The sequence below is a fragment of the Falco biarmicus genome, chromosome Z (genome assembly GCF_023638135.1).
Source record: "Falco biarmicus isolate bFalBia1 chromosome Z, bFalBia1.pri, whole genome shotgun sequence".
In the NCBI taxonomy this organism is placed as follows: Eukaryota; Metazoa; Chordata; class Aves; order Falconiformes; family Falconidae; genus Falco; species Falco biarmicus.
The window spans coordinates 53,475,191-53,500,491 of record NC_079311.1 but is presented as its reverse complement, the minus strand read 5'-3'; positions in this window follow the sequence as shown (position 1 = coordinate 53,500,491).

Sequence of the window (25,301 nt, the reverse complement as noted above, 5' to 3'; positions counted from 1 at the left end):
TTGTTCTTTAACAAGATGGTGAATAAGAAAGTTGCATAATATAACAAGATTAATGGAATGGAATTAGGAGCAAGCTGAATATCAGGATAGTAGACTGTGTAAAATTCCATTACCAATTTTTTTTTGTTTGTTTTGTTTTTATGAATAAGAAATAGTTCTGGATTATGAACACCCATATATATACATTTAAGAAAGTATTTATGTAAACCATAACTCCAGTCACATGATGTATGCTGGGAAGGATCTCAGCCTCAACATTACAGCAGAAGTACCCATGGTTGTGGCATTTTGGCACGTGTCACTTAATTTTCATTTCTAAATGAAATACAGGAAAATGAGCCTTTCATTGGCTTGTTTGTCATGATGATTGCCACATAAAAAATACAAAAAATTAAAGATTTTACTTTATTTAACTGCAAATTAGGGCAATTCCAATAGAAGAAATAGAATAAGCTATAACAGAATAGTGTATAGTGTGTGAAGTACTTGCCAGGAGTGCTGGAGATTAAGGCCACTCTGGTTTGAAAGAATCAAAATGGAGTAGTAGTGGAACACTGCCAGCTCTGAAACAGACCTTTCAAATCTTTTAATGTTGAAGCTGCACTACTTTTTATTTTCTATGATTTTGACTAGAATATCCCCTCTAAGATTGTGTGACTGTACAAGTGTCCTGGTTTCAGTTGGGATAGAGTTAATTTTCTTCCTAGTAGCTGGTAGAGTGATGTATTTTGGCTTTAGTATGAGGATAATGTTGATAACACACTGATGTTTCAGTTGTTGCAAAGCAGAGCTTACCCTAAGTCAGGGACTTTTCAGTTTCCCATGCTCTGCTGATGAGCAGGGGCACCGGGAGCTGGGAGGGAGCAGAGCCAGGACAGCTGACCCAGACTAGCCAATAGGATATTCCATACCATAAACCATCATGCTCAAGTATATAAACGGGGGGGAGTTGGCTGTTGGGGGACACAGTCATTGGGGACTGGCTGGCCATTGGTCAGTGGGTGGTGAGCAATAGTATTGTGCATCACTTGGGTTTTTTCTTGGGTTTAATTCCTTTCTGTCTTTCTCTCTCCTTTTCATAACAATAGTTGTTGGTTGGTGGGTTTGGGGTTTTTTTGGTTGTTGTTGTTACTATTATGGTTTACTTTATTTCAATTACTAAATTGTTCTTATGTACCTTATTTTCAGGTTCATCTCCCCACCCCACTGGGGGTGGCGGGAGGGAAGTGAGCAAGCAGCTGTGTGGTACTTAGTTTCTGGCTGGAGTTAAATCACAACAGGTAGCTCTTGTGTAAGGAAGATCATGCTTTTCTTGTCTGTTAGGAATCTTCCATGCCATGGGAACTCATGATAGCGACACCTACTACTGAAAAGAAGACTGTGCATTGAAAATGTGAATGGAGGTTACTAGGAAAGTAGTGTAATCAGGGAAGGAAAAGTAAAAGCAGCAAAACTAAATTATCAGAGTTGGAGGAAAGGGGCAAATGCTTAAACAGTTCCTGCTTAACAGTTTCGAAGGCCTGAACTCATCCCATCTAAGTGTAGGTGTGTAAGATTGTTGACTTAAGCTACACAATGAAAATGTGGACAATTAGGAGGAAAGCTCAGAGTTTCAAAACTACTACCTCTGTGGTCCTTGTCATGAATGGCATATAACTGAAATGATATGAAAATATACAGGTGTCAAACAATTAATTAGGTTCTTCAGTCTTCACTAAGTTTTTGATAAATTCCAGTGATGCAGCTAGGCAACAGTGTGATAAATTCAGATCTTGAAAATAATTTTGTTGGCACATAGTTTATTGTTATAAAACAAAACTTCTTTCCTGATTGGAAAGGTGGGTGAACTGTGTCATAAATATTCAGTCAAAAGCAGTATTTTGTACCCTTAAATGCTCTTCAGGAATTTAAATATATTTTTCATAATCTGTTTTTTCATCCTAAAAAAAAATCAAGTTTTTAGTTAGAAGATAACATTAGAGCTTGTGTACACACTGAGACTGTGCACTGAAAAACCCCAAGCATTACAGCACTCTTTCACATTATTTTTAAGCTGTGAGGAAGTTTAATTTGTACACATGAAGGCTGCTGTGTTAAAAAGCACAACTATACCACATATGAATAGACCAGGATTTAATTTTATGTAACAACTTTTAAAATTAAGGCATTCAACATCCTAAGAAGGTGAGCTGCTCTCTACCAACTGTATAGAAATAGCCATTATGGATTTGTTCTAGAATCTTAATGTAGCATGGTTTGTGTATTGCCTTGTTTTCTTTGTTGTTGTTTTTTTTTCCCCTCAAAGTGAATATTATAAATGGCTTTACACACAACTATTAAAATTTGCTATATTTATTCTCCATCTGGAGAGTTAGGATTCAGTCCTTTGGAAAAGTATACAACTTCTGTCATATCTCATTTAAGATTAAGCTTCAGTCTGAATTTATAATGTGGTAGAAAATTTGAATTGGTAGGTTGACAGCACAGAAGGTCAATCTTTACTGTATCTTGATTGAAAGAGGGTATTCCTATAACCAGTAACAAACTGGTGTGCTTACCAAGTGTGATCGATATTTTTTAACATTTCTATCAAAAATGCGTAATTAATTTTGAATTTCTGTGACAAAGGCACACAATTTCCTTACAGCTGTTTTGAGAAAGAGCTTAAATTTTTACACATTTTTACTGTTCTTTTATCTAAAAATCATAAAATTTGTTCAGTTTCTAGGCATGAATTTCCCTTTCTGTTTGGTTCTGGAATTACATTTGGTCTTATTCAAACAGGATTTCCTGACAAACAGGGATTTTAACAGAATTTCTATTTCTTTCCTCCACCTTACTTGCAGGACAGAAAGAAACATAAGAATAGGATAGAAAATGAATTTACTGTAAATTACAAAATCAGGGGAAATACATCCAAGCTATTGCTCTAAGGGGTCCAGAGTTGACTGCAAGCCTTCCTGCACTACATTTTTTTTTCAGACCCATCTCTAACACAGACTCTTTCTGAGAACTCAGAGGCTTTAGACACCCAATTTAGGGCAGCTTTCATGAGTACTTTGCAGTGCATTACACTGCCTGCTGAGTGGAGAGAAATGGTGCTGCATTTGTGTTGCCCTAAACTTTTGATCCTTCTCAAGGTTCAAACCCGAGAGTGGCATTTTCTCCATCAAGGATGTACTGTGTTGAACAATAAATTGCAGAAGTCATGATGACTTTTATCTTTCCCTTCATCTGAGGCATCATCCTTGGAAGCAGAGAATCAGCCTGAGTGGATCTGATATGGTTTCAGGACTTCATGGTGTATGCTGTGGTATGATGGCTCCTCAGACTGATTCCACCATTGCCCAAGTAGCACTGTAAAGACAATGGTGATTCTCAGGATCTGAGCAGAAATGCTTACTTATCTTGTATACTTTCTGCAATTCTTTCACTGAAAGACATCCCAAGAATATACAGGGAGATTTGTGGACTAGGAGGAAGATGAAATTCCAATCAGAAAAAAGTAATAATAATGAAGTAAATGATGTAATAAAGTCAAAAACTATATGACTTACTATACTAAACTTGGGACATCAGTAGAAATAAATTATACTAAAGCAATCACATGCTAATTAATAGAATTGTATGAGTCATAGAAAGTGTATTACCATAATAATTACAAAAAAGCACTAATCTCATTAAACCAACCTGTAACACGATTATCAGCTCACATGAATTAGTGATCTCTGCTGCTCATATAGTAGAGGAAACCTCATATGAAAACGCTAATTACAACAAATGCACTGGAAAAAGCATGGGTATTATTATTTTCTCACTGTTTGTAATAGAAAACTTTTCCTTTCTTTTAAAAAGCATAGGAAATCAGTTTTGATTAGGATCTGCAAAGGTATCATAATCACTGCTACTTGGATCTCCTTAAATATTTCTAATGTTGCTTTTAAAAATATTATTATTTACACTGAATAGCAAACATTTTGTACTATTTTTATGTGGTTTCCTAAAGCTGTGTTGCTGAAGCTGTTCTTCCAGGGAGACTTTCTATTGGCTCTGCTCCTCATGCCATGATCCACACAGGAGATTTCATTACTGCTGGTGTGAGAAAAACAAAGTGCAAGATATAGGAAGGACACTCATTTCTTAAGTACTGCAACTAGAAACCAGGTAGGCAACTGTAACCATGTCTGGTTAGCTTCTGTTTTCAACTGTGTTTTCTATTTACCATTTAGGGAAACTAAGAGAGGTAGATTAAATTCAACATTTGTTGCAACAAGGAGGTGGTAGTCTGTGTCCACAGTGCTGGGAACTTTGAACACGAGACCAAATACATATAGGAAAATCTATATTTACCCTGGAATAATTTAATAGTATTTTAACACTTCTTGAACTGCTAGCTTATTAGTGTCAAAACTCATAGGTTTGACGTTTCAGCAAAATTATTACAGCAGCAAAATAAGGAAGTAGGGGTTTCCTAATACTGCCTGCTTTTTAACATATTCTGGGAGGGGGAGGGGGAAAAAAAAGAAAGAAAGGAAAAAATAAAAAAGCTTCTTAGGATCAGATTTTATATTTGCAAAAGGTTGATCAGATTTCCCCCCCCTTGGTTACAAAAAAGCCTATGATCTCAGTAAACATAGAGCAAATGGCAATAATGGGAATATTTGTTTAAGTTTCACCTTGTTGTATATAGACAAAGTTGAACTATACAACATTTATATATGTATCTTAGATAAAATATTACTCATGATTTTTAGCTTTATTGATTTTTTTGTATCTTTTCATACCTCTCAAATTATGCATTTCTACATAACAGTAGTACAGTAAAAATCAGAATAAAATAGAAAATATTTAAGAGGAATATTTCATTACCTTTTTTTACACTTTTGCGTATACTTGGAAACATCTTTGTAATCACATTCTTAAGATACAATGAAATAGAAATTTTATGATGTACGTTGAGTGGGAAAACTGCAAATCTACGATGTCTTTTATCTGTTCCACATTTTTCAACATTCTGAATTTCAACACAGTCTGAATGGACAGCAATCCAGTGACCAGCACTGAATATTTTGACCGAAAAATGCTTTCCAACGTTGAAATAGATGTCTGTGTTTCACAGGAACCTTTACTTTTCATAAAAGTCTTGGCATTCATCTTGCAGTGGGAGAGCACTATCCGGTAACAATGTTTGAATCCTTTCAACATTATCTCCTAAGTAGTACGATGACTAGAAGGATAAAAGAGTAGCAGATTGCAAAAGTTCTCTCCAGCATTACATAAATGAACAAATGCAAGAGCTGGAATTAATTCCTTCCGTTATCTCTTGTTGTGAAAAAATTACACAAAAAATTAGCTAAAACCCAGAAAATCACAAATAAGATAAATCTTATAACATGACTTTGCATAAAAAAGGTAAAATATCTACAAGTGAATAAAAAGAAAATCAATTAACTAGTGAAATAGATATTGATTTTTTATCTTGCCTACTATAAAATTATGTCAATTTTAAAAATTATATGCTTTTAGAATTATAAGGAAGTCCTTTATAAAAACTGTTCAACACTATTCAATGGCATTAAACAATTCTCTCAATTGACCAGTCAAATTCACTATATTTGATCTTTATTAAAAAAATAAATAATATAACTAATACTTTCTGTCAGTTAGCTTATGGAATATGCCTCTTAATTGTTTTAGAAGTGCACAAAGACTGATTTTATTTCCTGTTAACATTTTTGATTTCTTGCATGCACCCATGAAAAAAAGAATGCAGTGAACATAAACATCTCAGAAGCTAATGTTTTATCACTATACATGGAGAGGGTTGAACCTAAAAGCTAAATTTTTCTGTGACCTCTCAGTGATGATAAAAACCTAAATGAGGAAAAACAACAACAGTAACAAAATCTCAACCAAGCAACCAAAAACATACAAACAAACAAAAACACCTGAGAAAAAGCAGCATAATTTTTGTGTACTTCAAGGAAGGCTACAAGAAGTAGATATGCCACAGGAACTGCATGAAACCCACTGATACTATCAGATGCTAGAGGTAAGACCTTAAAAGGACTGTTAAGAAATCTACTCCCTGCCTGCCTCACAGCTCTCTATCATAATGAAAACTATTTGCTAATTTATGAAAATACCTAGGTTTCCCCTTCCTCATATCAACTCGGTAAACTTGTACAAATTATTTAGTCTTTGCAGATTTGCTCAGGTGGTTCTAAGCAGTCCAGCCACACAACTCCAGTTACTTTAAGATTATATAGTCTTCGATAGGTTGTCTGTCTGGTCTTGTAGCGTAAACAAATAGGTATTTGGGTATGGTTATGCTTTTGCTTACTTTTCTTGACTTCTCATCAGATATTCTGCAGAATTCAGCTAACAAAGGTTTTTAAATAGTCTCTTTAAAGTCTGACTTATTTACTCTTTATGCCCTTCATGGCACCAGGTTTTTCTCTTGCTTTATGTTGTAGCAAAAAGAGTTCAAATTGAGTTAGAGACTTGTATATACACACATATGATGACACTAGGAAATACTTCTATCTAGAGAACATTTTTGACTCAGTTGAAGCTAAGGAGTATAAAGAGAATGCAAGCAGGGAAAACTTCTGAGGAGAGAGTTTCTTCAGAAGTTGCTCTCCCTAAAACCGAACTTGTGTATGTGGGTGACAAAGTGTGGTTTAAGGAGGTTTCTGGGAACAAAATAGAAGCAACTTACTCTACTTCAACCTGCAGAGAAAGCTGCTCCTGTTGCCTGTCATTCATCATGCTCTTAATGCATGGTTTCAGTCTTATGACATCACTTCTTTTCCAGTATCGAGCATGCCAGACTATTACCTCTTATAACTCCCATGTAACTTTTGATTCATTGGCTGAGTATTTCTAGGTTTAGCTTCTTGCCTATTTACTCCTACTTTTAAAGCTAACAGGTGGATCAAAGTCTCAGACTTTTATTTGGGTTGCTATTGGTTAATGTAATTTTTAGAAGCTCTAGCCAAATCAATCTCATATTTACAGCAAATTCCTACCTTGTAGTTAGAAATGGTTAGCTGAAATAATGTACATCAGAATCAAAATATTTGCACTCCCCATCACACATTAACTAAAAATGAGGATGAGGTTGACAAATTCTCTTTTCCAAGTACAAAAGAGCACTATGAAATGTTATATGCATAAATATATATCACATTATAGTCTATATTAATAGAATATGTAAAAATACAGAATATTTTATTTTTATATTACTCTTCAACAAATAAATTAACACTTGCCTACTGTACTTGGCTTTGTACATACATAATCTCTATTCACTTACCCTCTGCTTTGAATTTGAAAAAATTTAAATCAGCTAAAATTTTACAATAATGATTATGAAACTGAAAAGGCTGAAAAATGTCTTGACTTGCTTCACTTGTAACCTATTTTTGATTGAAATAACTATCTTCAACAGCCCAAACACCCAATGATTTTGCCACAAAACTCTGTGGACAGCATTTATACCTTTGCATCTAAACTATGAAAAGACACTGAAAATTATTAAAGGGTTAGAACTAATATGGTATCTCTGATTAAACAAATTTTGCTTAGAATTTCACTCCTACCAAGACAAGGAATGTGTAATCTTATGGAGAATAATAGATTTAACTAGTGGATTACCTCTTTTATATAATATAAAAATTAAAATTTATTCTTAAATATTGGGTAATGCCACAGTGTACTTCACTTTTTTTACATTGTAAAATAGTGGGGGGGGGGGGGGGGGGAAGAGAGAAGATCTACTAGATCCTTTATGACTAGAAGTCATAAAGGAAAATATATGTAACTGAGTCAGACTAAATGCAAAAAACAGTTCTTACATTTGTACTGAAGAAACAGTGAAGAACATAGTAATATTATTAATGAGTTGAACGTAATTTTCTTTCTTGTGATTTATGGGCCTTCTAGACTAATGATTCTATACACATAATATTGTTAATGAATATTGCTTCAAGTTCTCAGTCATCACATATTCTGTGTACCTTTATTATGAATAGGTATCAACGTCTGTAGGATTCAAATATTACATTGAGGAGGAGAGGTGACTTCTTTTATATAAAATCTCTTTAAGTTATTGTTTGTGCCTCTACAAGCTTGTATTTGGTCAAGATGAAACTATTTATAAGTTGTAATGCAAATTTTTAAAAATACCATCATAATATCTGTCTTTCTTAGTTACACTTCTGAAATGCATGTTATTATGCTGACATTAAGAACAGAACTAATTTGTTTCTGGGGAAAAAAATGGCTGTGTGGTTTTTCTTTCTATATCTAATCAGTGCTCCAGCTAAGAAGTTTTTGCAGTGTCTGTGGAGTGGGACAAATGAGAACATACTGACAAGGACTTGCGCATGAAATCACATTCAGAGTTTCTGATTAAATCAGCATCTTTTGAGGTTTGAGTACCAATCATCAATGTAATTATGCTTTTTGTTCCTTAATTGCATTCTAGTAGAGAAGGTTCATGGCAAAAAACTGAATCAACCCAGAAAAAAACACAATCAGATTTGTCTCTGTCCATGTTCATGGTTGCACCTCTCTTAACCTACACACTGTGTAGGCTGGACATATGCAATGCATATCAGGATGAAAAAAACCCAGAACAACCACAACCAAATCTCTTTCAGCTTTGGTTTTGCTTGCATTTGTTATGAGTTTTCAGGAAATTAGGAGTTAGTTTTTAATTAACCCTACTAGAAGCAGCTATGACTTTGAATGCTGAATTATGCATTCTAGTTTCTAAGTCAACAGATGTTGACCTTGTAGAGGCAAAATTTCCCTCAGTAATACATAACCTTATCAGCATTACACTTTTGACTTGTATGAAAAAAGCACTATTTAATTAGAGAATATGCTTTTCAAAAATGAAGGTTGAAGGTTAAGATTTCATTTAGGATGCATTAGCTTAAATATGCCTTTGGGCTATTCCTATTAGCTAATCTTTTCATGAATTCTCTTAAAAATATGTGGAAAGGATACTCGTAACACTAAAAAGATAATGATTCAATAGTATGCATGAATTCATATTCAATTTTTGCAAAAGTGGTTCTTGATGATTTGAAGGTTCAGACCACATCTCCCTTTGAATGTCAGTATTTAGCCTCAAAAAACTACTGTATAAACAGTGATACTCATTTTGAGATAAACACATTTGTAAAAAGACATGTATTTCAGGCATGATTTTGTACAGGAGAAACAGGCATACAGGACTAAGGTGTTTGTATTTTTTCTCCAGCTATGCCTGATACTCTGCACTCGTATTTCCAAGTACCTCTGTGGCAGCATGCCTTCCTCTGATACTCTGCCACAAGAATCACTCTTTCTCAAAAGAGTTCAATATATTATTATAGCTACCACCTTTTTTTTTTCTTTTTACTTTGTGTAAGGAGGAAGACTGCTGCAAGGAAAGATTAGTAATCCTTCTATCCACAATCAGCCAAAACTTTTCTGATTAACTCCAAAATCTCCATGATGTCAGGAAGATATAAGAACATGTACTTGTAAATGTACAACGTGAATTGTGAAAATGGTGAGAAGGAGTTAAAGAGTCAATGTGATTGTTCAGGAAAAAATTATTTACATTATAGAGGGGAAAACTGCATTGTTTGGCTACTAGCTTGCAGCAAGTAGATGGAGGTGGAAAGTAATTTGATTCAATATGAAACCCACTTCTCAGTTTTAAAATACTCTCCAACATTTTCTTTTCCTTGTTAACAAATGGATTTAATGTTTAGTGAATCCACTCCAAAGATTCCAGTATTAGTTGAATATAGTAATTAAATAATCCTTCAAGCAACAAGAAAAACCACAGCACATCAGAAAAAAACCTTAATTGTTTTCATAAATAGAAGGAAGTCTATGTTAAAGGTACCTTATAAAAATGGAAGAAGTCCACTATGTTCCTTTACTGACAAATGCTTTCAATCTCTGCAATCATTTTTTTTTTTTGGAAACAGAACACCGTTGAAAAGAAAACTTACTTCAGCTTTTTTTTTTTTTTTTTTTTTTCTACATGCAGTATTCAGAAAACTACAGAAAATAAGAAACAATATTTTCTAATTGCATCTCAATTCCTTCTGTCTCAAAGCAACTGGATAAGTTCTGTTAGAAGCACAGTGTTGTGGAAATAAAAATAAATTAAAAAAAAAAAAGAAGAAGAAGAAGAAAAAAAACCCAGACATGACATACTTTCCTTTGTTTTCTTCAACAAAGTGAAGATATTATGAGATTTATAGTAATGGTTAAAAGCTGATGTAAAGCAGAGAACTATCCAGTTCAGAAGCTGAGATTAGCCTTCTTCCATTTAATAATAACTGCAGAGAATAAACAAGAAGCTTTTTTCCATTTGTTGTAGGGTTCCACTGTATCATTTTTGCTTGTTTAGGTAAGCATTTTCCTTTAGTCTAGCTGTTATCACAGCATATGTTTCTCGAATGTCAGGATAATGATTCAATCTCTTCACAAATGGGTTGTGTCTCAAGAAGTTGAGTTATTACTATGACTAAAAGAATATGAGTACTTTCTTCATAAATTCATAGCAAACTCTGTTTTGGAGTCATTAAACAACTATGATCAGTTTGCTACTGAACTTTAGTTTATGTTTGGGAAGAACAGGAGGTCATTTTAACTGAGATGAATATACATCTGAAACAGACTGATACAAACCTCCGCACAATTTGTGACATTACTCTTGTTTGCTTGAGAGCTCTGAGACAAGAAGGCTCCTAGCAAGTGGTTAGAAATTTATTCCATGTCATAAGTGTAACTTATCTATAAAACAGTGACATCATGAACACAAAAGAAACATGGCCTGGTTTGATTTGAAACTGGGGTATCATTTTAAATTAATGCTGTGATTCTTTCATCAGTTAGTACATAGCTAATGCTGACTTCTCTGAGGACAATTTTCAAAAGATAGTTTGTATATAAGTGGAGGTTTAGATGCCTCATTGGAAAAAAAGAAACTGAACTTTTGGTGCTTATTATTTAAATGATCTGCCAGCTCAGGTCCTATGAGGTGCATGAATGGGTCTATATGCTAGAATGTACTGTTGTGCAGGACATTTCAGATAAGTCTGAATAAGTCAGAAGTGTATGAGTAATATCCAGAAACCAGCATGACCCTTCTGTCAAATTCTAAACCCCCAATTCCAAGTAATAGGTAGCTAGACAGAGCAAAGTGAGAAGATTGTTCAAACATAAAAATTAATCTTTTAAAAATGTAATTACATGTGAATTTATTTTTTTTAGATTATGCTGATTGAAAAACTTAATAGTATAAATGTGAAAGAGAGTGGCCTGAAGTTTTGCAAGACAAAAAATAAATTTCTGGGTTTGAAAATATATCAAAAACCATAAAACTGACTGACACAGTGTTTTCAAAATAAATTTTATGTTCAGTGCAACTGTCATTTCTTCGAAATTTTTCAGTTTTCTTGCCAGATGTATTTTTTCTCACCTGCATCTTGTGCCATTAAATGGTGCTGCATAAACTGGTATTTTTCAGCTGGGGAAATGGAAAGAAACCCTGAAAAAAGTTTTAGCTTTTTAATTGATCTTATTCTTTTAAGTTTCCATTTTGGAATCATGACATGACTTGCTACTGTGAGTTTAACATAGCAATAAATAAATTGAAAGATCTATCATACTTTGAAATTAGTTTCAGTTATTCTTAGTAGACTTCCCACATGGAGACTCTTGGGACATTACTCTAGACCAGGGGTCCTCAAACTTTTTAACCAGGGGGGCGGCGCGCGGATGCAGTGGCAGGCAGCCATCTGCGGCTGCTTGGTTTCCCCACCCAGCCCCCGGCAGGGGGGGGCGGGGGGGTTCTGTAAATACCAGGGGCTGGATCGAGGACCCTGGGGGGGGTGTATCCGGCCTGCGGGCCGTAGATTGAGGGCCCCTGCTCTAGACATACCTTTCACAACCTTTTGACGAAAGATGTCCACTGTTAATTCTTAATGACATTTACAAATCTCTATACTCAGCATCTTTTGGGGTTTGGATGCTTATTCTGTTAAATATTAGTGTGCAAAATATTTTTGTCTGTCAAGAATTTTCAATCTATCACACACACTCATCTTTGTAGATGATTTTTTGTAGCAATGAAAGACCAAATTGAGACCTTTTCTTTCATTACTCAGATAAATGAATGCTAAAAGCCAAACTAACCATGTAATCAAGGCAGTTGAGAGAAGAGAAAAAGCCCCTTGTATTACTATTCATGGATACTGCATTATTATTAGTGCTCTAGTTAGTAATTTTCCACCAGAAATATGACCTCCTATACTTTGGAAAAGTACTGAAATTCAACTACTTATTTGAAGGTGAAAATCTCAGTTTGAAGCACTGCAATATAACCTTCCAATTACAGAATTCATCAGACAATGAGACTTACACTTTTTTAAAAAAAAAAACTTTTTTTTTTTTTATAAGGTCATTTTCACATAGGAGCAAGTTTGAAAGGACTGGTGGGTGCCTGATGAAGTTCACAATGAAGATAAAATGCCAGATGTCTTTGGCTGCAGATGCAGCCTAGATTACCGCTGTGTGCACAGCCACTTAAGTGACATTGGTAAAAATGCTGCCAAGATAAAAAGGTACAGTATAATAATTTGCATACCTTGTCTAGAGTCAAGGTAAGGTTGGAGATAACTTTGGAAAAGGCTAGTACACCTTCAGAGGTCAGTACCTCGCCATAGCTTAAACAAATGGGGAGACAGATGGCTCCTGTGAGTGGCCTTAAAGAACACCATTCAACATTATGGTGTATTATTATGATTCTCTGCCCTTCTTGCAAAGATCAAACTGTCTCTCAGAATAATAAATATACAACTGAAGATGTTTGGGAAGCCATCTCCCTATCTAGGATAAATTCACAGCGCTATGAATTTTAGGTAATTATATGAATTTTTATGAAGAAAACTGGTAACTAATGCACACCATTGTTTTTCTTCATTAATTTGAAGGAATTTATTTTAATGTTAAAATAACCGGGTTTTTTCCTTTTTTTTTTTTTTTTTTTTTTTGCAAATCAGTCTTTTCTTGGCTTCTGGAATGTTTTCATGTTAAAGTTAAATTGGTTCTAGCACAACTAAAATATATGTACAACCTAATATTGTGATCTCAAATATACAAGTATCACAACTATACACTAAATTGCTACCAAAAAAAGGAAAAAATTTCTTACACATAAAATTCTATCACTTAAAGAATGAAATTGTGAACTAGACTCTTATAAATTTTATACATAAATCCTGAAAAAAATACAATTCTTCCAGATCTTCCTATTTAACATTTAAAAGGCACCTTTCAGATAAATTCATTATTTGAATGCTTTCTATGTCCAATATCATAAACTAAGGCCTTTGGTGTCCTCACTATTTCATAGATAACTCTAGTTTGAAGAGATAGGATATTAGACATCCTTGAATGACTGCAACATAATATGCATTTAATATCTATCTTACTCACCATTGCAGTCATAAAAATCTATAAAGACTAGGTTCCAGTTACTGTGCAGGCAAAGTGCTTTCAGTAGTTACTACTTAGATTGCATGTACTTAACGTTCCATCTTTATTCTGAAGTAAAACAACTATTTCAGTATTAAGTGTACTAACACTGTACTGTTGTAGTTGAAGTATTGTGGTCTCATGTACTATTTACAAATTGAAAATTAATGTATTATAAAGTACCAGTAAATCCAACAGTATTTTACAATACACTTACGTTCTTACTTGGTGTATTTCAGAACTCATTTCCCTGAATATTCATGGTTCTTGGTGGTGCTGATAATAACCCTTTATTATACTGAAATAACTCATAGCAGAACATAAAAGCGGAATATTTATAAGTTTATTTAATTACAACATAATAAACCAGCTTTGAATCTTTTGCTTTCACCTTTCAGTAGGACATCTCTGTAAATAACAGAAAAAGTCATGTTTTATATAGGTAACTTCAACATAAAGGTTGTTATTATCTTGTAAGTAAGATTATAATAAAATTGGAAATAAGAGGAAGCCTGTTTTCAATATAGTCATTTACATATAAGGCTAGACAGTAACAGTAGACCAAGAGGTTTCAGGACAGAAGAGTGCTGTAAACTTTCTCTGAATGTACTGAACCACAAGATTGATGTGAAATGGTCTACTTGTCAAGTGGAAGATGAAGCGGCTTGAGATCTGTTCTGTCTGATACCACCTGCTAATTGCCTCAAGGTTTATAACAGTGAACAGGAATTGAAAGCATAAAACAAACCACAGAGAAAGGCTCTTCCCCTGAGCATTTGTATTCCCAAGTATTACAATGAATATTGCACAAAAGTCCTGGTGCAGGGTGGCAATATGCCATTTACAATCTCCCTACACTGAACAGAAAACAACTGGAGACAGCAGCTTGTGGACTGCAACTTGCATACTCAGCTTCTGTGGAATAACACAAAGCATGCTGCTGAGCATTAGGTCCATCATGCCTGTGGTTCTCTTTAATGTTATTCTCAGGCAGGGCAAAGAGATCTCTAAGAACATCCTTTTGAACATTTTCTGCAATCTTGCAGCTATCTGCCTGTTTCTAATATGTGGTCATTTCAAATTCCCAGAATGTTCAGAAATACTTGCTGTAGTCACCGAGCAACTGTCCCTTAATAATGAAAATCTTCACTCAAAGAAACCAAATGATGGAAGTTATTTTACTAGAAGCTTAATTCCTGTTTGCCCAATTTCACAGACGTGACCTTAGAAAAACACATCTTAGACCAGTCAAGTCAGAGCAAAATATTTAAAACTTGACAAAAACAAAGCTATGAACATTTTTAGATTCTAAAAAAGTGCCTTCTAGTGTACAACACAATCCATTAAATACCCTCATGGCAACTGTGGGAGAAGCTAAAACTGAGCATGAGCTATAATTAATTCAAGCAGGCAGTGCATAAAAGACACCTTTATGAAAGACAAATTTTCACACTTCTTTCTAAGTTCTGATTTCTTGGATTTGTTTTTCAAGGAAGACCAAAGACAAGCCACAGAAGTAAAATTCACAATCCCCATGGACAAGACCCACAAATATACTGATTTTATGGGACACTAGAATTACCTTCTATCCACTCCTAACAGAAGCTTCAATGATAGAGAAGTGGTAATTTCTGGGATCTGTCTTTGAAATACAGGACTGATCATGCCACTGAATCTCCCTTCTCTAACTCTGCTTCTTCTCCTCAAGCTGTACTTGTTTCAGATGCAGCTAACAGTTGTCAAAATCTGCTTGGCACTGAATTCAGTCTTTCTTTATCAAGATTAATATGGGATTATGTTATAAAAAAAGAGGTCTCAAAGTGTATCAGCTGATACAACAAAAGATCTGGCAGTAAATCTTACCTCAAGTAATAACTTGGGCAGACCTTGTTGACATGTCTTATAACCTAACCCCTGCTCCTTTCAACAGTCTAATGCACTACTTACCATATACATGTAATCAACTAAATGCAAGTTACAGACAAAAGTTACATTTTTAGTTTGTGTAATATTTCCATACGTGCAGCTACAAAGTTGAAAATCCTCCCTTAAAAATTGTTTAGGAAGGATATGAAGTTGATTCCTGTTCCAAAGTGAAAAAAGGCTTAAACAAAATGTGATATAGTACTGCTACATGCAATTATCCACAATTCAGTAGACAAGGCTTGCAACAAAGGAAAAAAACTTTCTATTTTTTTCCTAAAAATATAAGTTACAGTATGTATGTTGTAAGAAGCAAATGTATTAAAACAAGATACATGTATGTGATTTGAAAATATTTGTAATTCACTCAGAATCTGTTACAGGTATGGCAGATAAGAAACACCACTTGCCTGTCACTACAGCTTCACACCAGTTGCTACATAAAACAAAAGTCCAGGAACTTGTTGCACAAACCAGTTTTGGTGACCAGTGTCTTTTGTTATGTTGTTTATGTTTATGCATGTAAAAAAGTTCAGACCAGTTTGGAAATTGGATGAGAATGATAAAGAGTTTTTTGATGGTCCATTAGTGGCAAGTGAAAAATAGAACCCTTGAAAGCTGAGAAAACATTTGTTTCTGCTCTGAGAAGCAGAGGCTAAGCAAGGCAGGAAGACAGTCAAGCACAAAGCAAGGCACCTGCTGTGACTCTGGAGATTTATATCACTCCTGCATCACACAAGACATGGTGCCAGGGGCTGGTGATTGTTTAGAAACTGAAACATCTCATAAAAGCATGAGATTCAAAATTTGGCAGGGAAAGATCCCTGTATGAAATCTTTCTGAATAATCCTCAACCAGGACTAAATGATTTGGGCTTGTAGGACTATGAAGGAGAGTAAGAAGGGAAGACAAGGGAAGGTGAAAAAAAAATTGGATAGCAGAACTTATATCAGCAGAAATCATAAATAGCACAATGTCTTGAAGATGCACTAGTGGAGATATATTAGAAACAATGTGAAGTGTAAAGAGGAAGAAGTTGGCAAACCTCAGTTGTGAAGCTGAAGAATAAGGGAGAACGTAACACAATATTGAACCTGAAAACCTCAGCAAATGTCTATTTACCCACGTAGTTGATGGTAATGAAGAAGGAGAGGAGGTTAAAATCCTGTGTTGTCTTGAACCTATCACTAAAAGATTTTGAAGGAAATTCTGGACAGGGTGACATAGATATAGAACTGGATCAACAATGAGAAGACAAGATAGAGTTGAGAGTCACCAGGTAAAATTTATTAGTGGAAACTGTGGGGGGAAGTGAGTTCCTCAAAGGGTGCAATGAAGGTCCATAGAGAAATAGTTGGGGAAGAAGAAAGAGGCAAGCTGAAGCTGAAACTGAAACAGCCTTGCAAATTCTGAAAGAACAGTAACTGGAAAATTACAGTAAGTATATTCAGAAAACCAGGATAGGTAAAGAGGCTAAGGAAGCAAGCCATACACAGTATTGCCAATGGAGGTCAACTGAGAATGGCATAATAGATGAAGAAAAAATTACGATGGGTCAAATTATATTCACTCAGAAGAAGCCATCAGGGAATTCTTACCAACAGTTTCTTTGGGCAAGGAAAAGTCACAGTATGTGCTGACATTCTTGGTTAAAATTTTGTTATGGCACAATTATAGGGAAAAAAGAAAAAAAACAAAGAAAAAAAAAGAGGGAACACCTTTCTGAGTTTCATATGTTTCTTCAATGGGCTGAATTAGAACCAGAGCTAGGCAAGACGGCAGGCATACAATCCCACACACACACCTCCCCCTGCCCCCACCCCCCTTTTTTTTTTTAATAACAGGTGGGGGAGGGATATGGATTTTATTAAAGAATTATTCTCCGCAGCAATAAAAATTATGAGATACTTCAAGTACCTGCATAAAGACTTTGTCCATCAGTTTCAGACTGAATTCTTAGGTTCCCACTCCCTTAATTTTTCTTCAGGGACTCTAAAGTGCTCATTATCCATTAACTTTTCCAAACCTGTGAGATGACTTTCCTATAAGCTAAAGACAAATTGCAGATTCATTTATTACATTCTCTGAAAAAAGTTATATATTTGAAATTAATTGTTACAAAGGCATCTTAGTAAAAGGAACTAATTCTTCTCAAAGATGGAAACATTCTCCTCAAAGAAGTATACTGGACACCAATAAATAAATTTTTTGCTGTATGTTAGCCTGGCAATGTGGGGTCTCAGGAATTGGCTGGATTGGCTTTGGCTCCTTTCTCATTTTAGCTTGCCTTAACCAGCATCCAGCTGCCAAATGACCATTGTTAAACAAGTTAGAGATGCAACTCTCTGAATGCTGTATCTGGAGAAGATCAGAGTCCCATTGTAACCAATGATGGATCCTTACATCCCTGGAATCTGGGGAAGGTGAGCATACAATTCCAGGCTTTAGCTGGGAAGCACCAAGAAGGAAGCATGCTGAGACATCGAAATGTATACAAACATATCTGCCCTGTTTACTTGGAACTCCTCCCAGTAGAGGCTTAGAGAGACTTAACAGCTATCCAAAATAACACACCACTTCTGTTTTCAAAGAGTCTGAAGTGTCAGCCTTAGGACCTGGGGTGAAATCAAAGGAGTATAGTGATGAAAAGACAACAGATACTAGTGAGTTTTCTCAAGTAACAAGTTTCATTACATTATTTGTGAGAATTCACTGCATTAATCTGGGCTGCAAAGTGTAAGCATTGCTATAACTGGACTAATAACTACCTGTTTTATTTTGATTAGGCTGTTAAGATCATAATTGGGCTAGCAATTTTTTCATTATTCTACATATAGAATACTTTTCTTTTTGGCCATTATTATAATTTCGATATAATAAATTCATTTATTTGTTGTGTGAACTTGCACAAATTAATGTGCACTTTGATGCAGAAGTAAAAGCTTTTATTGACAAGTGAATAAAAATATTAACTGGTTGAATGTACTATATTTTTGGTAGAGTAATCATAATGTTAATGGAATTCAACATCATATTATATTAGGCAGTCATTGCTATCTGTTACTTCTGTTGAGAATGAAACAGTCATAACAAAGTAATCTCAAAGGAAAGTATATTTTAAACAGTTTTTCTTTATAACGTGTGAACATGGATTTTGTGATTTAGATTTCTAGAGAAGAGGGTTATTACAAAATATTACATGTGATAAACTTCTGGGGAAAAAAAAATCAGGGAGCAGCTTGTACGCTCCTTTCTACTAAATAGAATAATTATCCACCAACACATCATGGAAAAAATTAATCTGGGGAATATACTTGAAGAAATATTATGAGAGAGAACCCAATGGTTTAATTATAATTTTAAGTACTAAAATTAAGACACAGGTAATCAGAAATAGCTGCTTACCTGAAAAAAAAAAACAAAACCAAAAAAACCTAACATTTTGTTGAGATAGAATAAAAGCCTAATAGTCTTTCTGTGGACATTATTTCATTAAAATAGATATAACACATTGTTTCAAAGTATTTTTATGCTCCATTGCAGGACTGATTCTACATATGGAAATTGCAGAATATTTGCTTTTGCTTTTAAACTCCTACTTGAAAACTCTGCTAGCCCCTTAAGTTCCTGGCACATGAATTAATATATTGCTTCAGCATTTGCAACAAATCAGGTCAACACAAAAGGCAAATAATTTTTTTCTGACCGGTTTCTCCTCACAGTTTACACAGTATGTCATCAAATGACTCAGCAATAACTTGAAAATTATAAAATAAATAAATAAATAGATAAATAAATAAATAGATAAATAAATAAATAAATGTGAGCTGTTTCATGCCTATTATCTCTTAAACCCTGCAGGAATCAGTTTATTCAACAGCTGATTTCTTCCAAAGAGGTTTTCAGTGCCTTTCTACAAGCCAGTCTGGCCATAGAGCTGTACCAGAGTTTTGTACTTGAATTTATCACTTCATCCCTCACATCTTATCATGTGAAAAATGCTTGAAATAAAGTAATATCTTCTGAAAAAATACTTTAAAATTATAGTTTATATAAATTTGCTGATTCATAATAAAAAGAAATGAAGGCATGAAAATCTAAATAAATGCTAAGTATGAGCATCCCCACATCTAGACCAACCTATCTCACTAAACACCTGAATTGCCTCTGTACAGGGCTACCTACTTCAGGGTGGTAGTAGCATGACGCTTCAGTGTAATCCTCTCCAGCCAGGGACAAGGGAGGAGTCAGGTGGACTATGACATAGTCAAAAGTCCTGTTTTACTGTGTTGAAATAGGTTAATTGCACTATCAGGTTTTTGGTTGGTTACTTGAACAAATACTGAACTTCAATAAATTATGTTGTTTCCCTTGTATAAATTTAAAATAGGAACATAGGACTGGTGAGGAAATTCCTGGACAAATGACTTCGATAACTTTCTATAGTTGCAGTTATTGGGTAGCTCTTTTCTTAATACACTCCAATTTGGTAATTATTCTCTCTTAATTGAATGTTTTTCTTCTGGTGGACATAAATTTGTTTCCTGGCTGAATGTGTTCATGGCCAATGTGCATACATTCCTACTTAGGTAAATGCTGCCCTTTCACTCCTTGTGTGGCATTTACTTCCCAGCTGTATTTCTAACCAGTAATATAATTCTGTTTCATTAAAAATATAATAAATTATTCTGATCCTTTTATTTGATAAATTCTGTAATCTAAGGTTATTCAGATATAATTGTTTCCAAATTTATTTTATATTTCTTATAAAGAGCCAAATTTACGTGTGACATTAGCCAGACTGAACATGACATTAGTATATCTCTCTCTAAAAGTAGCCCCTCATTTGATTAATAATTTTAAATATTTTCTTTTGTTTTCTTCTCCATCATTTTAAGTTTAGAACCTGAACTGACAACAGTAATTATTAGCCCCGAAATACATGATCCTGCCATTTGAACTATTAAATTTCACCCCATTTCTGTTACTCTGACCCTTATGAGAATCAAGTTTTCCTACACATTGTTCTGAACTTCTTCTGGTAGTGTCTCTCAAATCTTAATCAGGTTGGCTTAATGTCTTTTGCCAAGGGCACTAGTGAAGATATTTAAGATCATGAAGAAATCTTTGAATCTCTCTTCTGGATACTCACAGCTCAGTGACTTTGCATTTTAAAACAGCATTGTATAATTTTCCCTGAGAAGTTCCTCAATAACCTTACAATTCTTGGATTACTACTTGCCTTTTCCAATGTAGTTAGTAAAAATTAATCAGTGAAATCAAAATTTCAGTTTAACCCAGTCTTAGGAGAAAGTACAAAATTAGATTTTTTGCTATCCAACAGTTAGCAATCTGAATATATCCCTGGATACACTCAATAAAAGGTTTCTCTACTTGAAAAAAGGTTTGGAATACAAGAGATTTAAAAGTAAAATAAAATATAATAGAATAAAATAAAATAAAAAAATAAACCAAAACAAAATAAACAAAACAAACCAAAATAAAATAAAATAAGCAGCACAGTAACTGGACACAGTGCACAGAGATAGGCTTTCTCTGTAAACAGCTTCTTGTCATTACTGTTGTGCACTGTACTTAATTTTTGTCAGATTAAGTTCAGTAAAAAATACTGTAAGGGAGGACTTTTTTAGACAGGAAATTCAGAGAGTTTGCTGAGCCTACTTCTATTATTTCTATTCTCTATTACATTCCTTAACAGTGTAGTTATGTCTAAGGAAGGAAAACTTTTCAACCAAATAAATGAATACAACTCTAGTTGATGAATTCTTTCAAACAGCAAAAACTGATACTGTAGCTGTGAAAATGGATGGTACCACATACTTTGAGAATGTGTGTAATATAGCCAATGAAATTTTTTACAAAGAGAAAGTAATTTACAATTTCCCCTCTTTTATTTTAATGTTAATTTCAGAAACATCCTGACTTCCTTTGAATGCATAATTAAATTATATAATTAATATAATTAAATAAGTAGAATACCGTAGCTCTAAATTTTAGCGGGAAAAAAAACCAACACAACAAAAGCAAAAAGAAAAAAAACTACAAAAAATTCTATATCTGGTGCTCTGAAGGTATATCTAGGAACAGTATGGATTAAATGAGAACAGATTTTGTTTGAGTAGTGAAACAAACCATTGTGTTTCTGTCTGTTTGATTAGAGTTCTACCATGTTTCTATGAGAAAAAGTATTGTACCAATAAGACGAATTTTGTCCTGTACTAAGGCGGGGTGTGGGGGGGTAGGTAGGTGGAGAAGAGAGAGAAAGAGAAGAACAGAAGTAGATCATCCTAACAGCTTTTACAGCAGATACCATAATCCAGTGTAACTAATTTAAATTAAAAGGGGAAAGGAACATATATCAAATAAAAACAGTTTAAAAGGTGTTGTTTGACTGCTCTTTTCTGACAGAATTATCACAAATATTTCTGGGTATGTGCTTTGTTCTCCATGAGGACAAAAATATTCTGTGCATATCTACATGTACACACATTTTGCTGCTGGCTCTGTTTTGAAAATTAAACTTGTACAACCTGAAAAAAGAGAATGCATAGTAACAATGGAATACTGTAATATTAAAAAGCATATATATATAATATTTACCAGAGAATAATCACATTTTTAAAAGTACATTTATAGAGAGAAACTGTTCTGAGATTGTTCTGTACTTGCAGAACTATTCCTGATAGTTCATTTTGCAGATGCCTATTGTTTTTTATTTCACTGAATATAAGCATATTTATATTGTTTTCCTGAAACACTTTAAGTGTCATGGCTTGATATAGTCACAGAATATTTATAACTTCTGCAAGCTACAATGCAGAATAATAACACAAAGAGCAAAAATTTCAGCTTACAAAAAATAACTGCAATTTTTATTATTTTATTATTCAAGGGTATCCCAGGCGACACTCCTTGGGCGAGGCCAAACATATAGTCTAGAAATATTTATCTATTTTATTACCTTGAGAATTTAATATTTTTCACTGGGAGGTTTGAAGTTAAAAAAATAAAATTATAATACTATTTTAGGGATGTATAATATTTCAATCAAAAGCAATGTTAAGAACTTTTATTATAATAAATGAAAACCATTACATATGACTTAAAAATATACATTTTTTAATTACTGAAACATACAGCTGCTTTATAAAAATCACTTGACTTTAGAGCGTGTCTTGTCCTAGAAAACAGTCCATCTGTACTTTTACACAGACCTATGTGAGAATTAGTGAGATGACAAGGCCACAGTGAAAAAAATAATTTCTTTGCATGGGAAAGAATGTCTTTATTATTTAAAGCTTGATAAACCCTACATTTCATCAATCATTATGTCATAGTATATAGAACAGAAACTCTGGGTATTTCTAATTCCCCAGAAATGTAGATAAAATACTATTTTAAAGCAATGGAACAAGCATATCCATAACGTCTTTTTCAAAAAAAATAAAACTTTCTAAAAACTGCTACAGCATAAGTAACCTTATGTATTTACAGATGAAGATATGTTTCTAGTCATTTGCACATTGCCATCTCAGATAAATGTATTCCTGATGTACTCAGTCACAGTTCAGAATTCTGCTCTTTTTCTCTCAAACAATGTAATGAAGATTATAATTTTTATTGAAAAGAACCAGAGTTTATGCATAAATTAATGACAATGTTGTGGAAAATTTCACCTACTTAGAGGACAGAATGATGGCAGCATTTCTGACAGTAACTTGACTAGCAATCAGCTCACAAGAGGGTTAGATGACTTTAGATAGTGATTTTTGACTTCAAGGTCATTTTCTCTGTCATGATGGTTGAACAAGCTGTCTCACTACTTTGACCAATGACTTCTAAAGCTGCAGGTCAAAGTTTGGAGTTCAAATTTTGGATCAGAAACTGTTGCAGTTCTACCCTTCTCATACATCTGACCCTGGAAATATACCTCTGTGATGTGCAGAAGAGCTCCCCTGAAAGTTAGAGGTACTATTTGTATTTAGTAAGAGATATTCTTAGCTACTTGAGGTGCTAGCTCTGGAATCTATTATCTACTGATAATGAAGTAAGACCTTTAAAGATGTGGGAGAGAGAGGACTATCTAAGCCTATACAGGGGGACTGTGTTTAACACAAAATTTTGATATTGTTAATGAACAGATGAATTTAAAGCTAGCAGTCATGGTAACACAATGCTTAATAAAATTGAAGTTCAGCAATTGCTGGCTGCAAAATAACTATGAGATCGTTAATGTCCATTCAAAAGCCTTGCTCAGCTCTGTAAACAAATGTCATATATAAGGAATTTAAGAAGGAAAGAAATAAACCTTTTCCTCTCTTATGGAAAGAAAAACAACGACATATTATGATTATCAGTTCAGTCTTTTAGTCCAAGAAAACATCACATTTGTTACTTCTACAAGAAAAGTAAAATCTGATCTGCTAGATAGAAATAACACTATAAATTAATTGTGGCTGCACTCTCTGCTTTGTTCTATTATACTGTGTTCCAGCCTAGAGTATCAGGACCTGACTGGTTAATGACATTTCTTCATTTAGCATTGTCTTTGAAAAAGAATGTCATTTATCCTAATACATGAAAAAGTGTTTCTGGGTTCCACTGTCCTCTTGTTTGCTCTTATCACCACGCACATGAGTAATCCAGTTAAAGGTGGTCAAATTTTAGCTCAGCCTTGGGATCTGAAATAAAAGACTAGGAAAGGGACTGATGCACTGCAGATTGTATTGTGGTACTTGCAGTTCCTAGTTCATATCAGTTGGTCCTGTTTCTCTAGGCCAGCACTCAAAAAGAGGCAAGGCCATTCACAGGTGGTGGAAAGACCTAGAGATTGCAAGAGAGTGGGAACACTAGTGAACAAAAATCTGATGGCTAGTAAACCACCAAATTCTAAAAAATGTCAAATAACATTCCTGAATCCACGGGGAAGAAGATTTGCCCAAGATACCTGTGTATTGTTTAACCTGTTTTACCCTATACAGGTAATATAGTAAAATTACTATAAGCACTGAAGCACTTTTAGCATTCTTTCCTAATCATTTTTAGAAGTCTGATACACACCTACAGAACAACAAACTCAAAACAGACATTATCTGGGAACAAACAAGCCATTTCTCAGACAGGCAACATACCCTACCTTTTACCAAGTGGATGAGTTTGTGGATGGGTGTACGGTGTAACCTGAAGGTGAACACATTGAAGGTATGAAAAAGAACAGTGAATTATTAAGAACAGTTCTGCTAGCAAATCCCTCCCCATCCAGTCATGTGTGCTCCCTGCAACTGAATCAAAGAAGGAGTAGCAGTTACTCCTTTAGGTAAATCCCAGTCCATGGTTTTACACATAAAGACACTAAAATTTTCTGGACAACACAGACAGCAGGGCAGATCCAGAAACTGCTGTGTGTCATTACAGTAGGATTCCAGGCTTTGGAAACAACTTTTTTTACTTGGTTTTAGGTGTTAGGGTCAAAGAAGATATTTTAATGAAATATATATATAAGGTTGGTGTTTTTTTTAAAAAAAAAGGTCTTCAGTTTTCAGCTGTTTGTAGTCGATATTACAAATGGTCGTCATTATTTTTCTGCACTGAACATTCTCTCCTCCTTACAGTTAATGAACAGTAAATACCATAGTGATATTCACACTTTTCAAAAGCTGTTAGCTTATACAATGCTACAGCCACAGGAACAATTTCAGGTCCTTCAAGAACAAATTTGTAATTAATACCATGAGACTGTATATTGTCTATTAGAAAGATGACAGCGAACAGCTCCATAAGGACAACACCTAAGGAGAATCTTC